Below are 1646 nucleotides of genomic sequence, written 5' to 3'. Positions count from 1 at the left end.
GTTTGAAAATGATGAACGAATGACACCCTTGGCATCAGCCCTGATGATCTGGGGTTCAATTGAAAAGGAACAGGACAAACTTCATGAAGAAATACAGAATTTAATCGAAATTCAGGCCATCGCTGTTTGTATGGAAAACGGCAACTTTAAAGAAGTCTTTGGAAGAATATTTAGTGATCCAAATTCTTATATGCCTTTAAAAAGGAAATTGCTTATGATCATCTCTCAGAAAGATACCTTTCATTCCGTTTTTTCAACACTTCAGCTACAACCACATGATGGAGAAAATGAAGAGTTATGTGAATTATGTGCTAAGTGAAAAATCATCCACCTTTCTAATGAAGGCAGCAGCAAAAGCATAGAAAGTAAAAGAAGAAGAACAATAACTTCTTCAGAGAAACCCAATGGTAATGATGCTGAAATGGAAACCGAAGCTAATTTGGATACAAGAAAAAGGTCTCACAAGAATCTTTGCTTATCTAAGTTGAAACATGGAGCCCAGCAACAAGACCTTAATAAGAAAGAAAGAAGAGTAGGAACTCTTCAAAGTGCAAGAAAGAAAAAAGAAAGCAGAAGAGCCACTGAAAGTAGGATACCTGTTTCAAAGGGTCAACTGGTGACTCCTGAAAAGCATTGAGCTAGAAAAAGACAGGTGTGGCTTTGGGAAGAAGACAAGAATTGGAGATCTGGAATGAGGAAATTTCTAGAGGGTAACATCTAAAATACTGTTGCAGTATAAATTCAACAAACTGACAAATGTCATGTTAAAAGGCACAATGAAGAAACTAAAATGGATTTGCTCAGACAGTGAAGACTGATTGTGCTTGTAAAACTTGTTGAAAGGACAACTAAGTATTTTGATCGCTACATTTTGTTTGAAACTTGCATCATTGATGTATTTTAAAACTTTAAATCATTTAAATCAGATGGTATTTTTCTGTGGCCATCAATTAATATGAGGGTTTGTACTATAAGAGTTAAAGTATATGCTATCGTATTCTTTAAGAACTTTATTTTGATAAACTGAATTTGTTGAAGCCTGCTACATTTAGCATTCCCACCCCCAAATCCTGTTCCAATGAAAAAATTAAAAGCTGATATAAAAAAAATTAATTAACCTATTTTGTAGCTGTAGGCTGACCTCAACCCTGTAACCTAACCCATTAAAATGAATTTGCTAGATGATTGAATAACAATAGTCCTTTGGTATGAGATAATGACTTGGTTTATGGCCTTAATATGCTACTTAATTACTTAAGACGTGTAGTAATAGAATGATAAATATACAAAGTAACCTATAAGCGTGACATTATTTTGTTTTCAATGGTTTCATGTAAAGAAAAAAATCTTGACCACAGTAAAACCCAAGGACACAAGTGAACAATAGACACTGGGAAGGGAGGGTGGGAGTGAGAGCTGAAAGCTGCCTACTGGGTGCTCTGCTCACTACCTGGGCGATGGGATCATCTGTGCCCCACACCTCAGCAGCGCACAGTGTACCCAGCTAACAAACCTGCTCATGTGCTCCCTGAATCTAAAATAAAAATACATTTTATTATTACCCATGGAACAAAATTCGTACTATTAGCAAGAGTCATTTTGTGTCTCATTTGGAAACAAACTGACTTTTGTTCCAGTGTTTAAAC

The 1646-nt window shown here is 35.7% G+C and overlaps 1 pseudogene; it reads left to right on the top strand.

The window, feature by feature from the left end:
• Positions 1–2: 2 nt before the first annotated feature.
• On the top strand, positions 3–907 carry LOC116546803 (annotated as a pseudogene).
• Positions 908–1646: the final 739 nt, after the last annotated feature.

Source organism: Sapajus apella, unplaced genomic scaffold, assembly GCF_009761245.1.
Source record: "Sapajus apella isolate SASKATOON/1434 unplaced genomic scaffold, GSC_monkey_1.0 scaffold1425, whole genome shotgun sequence".
Taxonomy (NCBI): domain Eukaryota; kingdom Metazoa; phylum Chordata; class Mammalia; order Primates; family Cebidae; genus Sapajus; species Sapajus apella.
The sequence above is the reverse complement of the archived record's forward strand: the minus strand, read 5'-3'. Positions and strand labels throughout refer to the sequence as shown.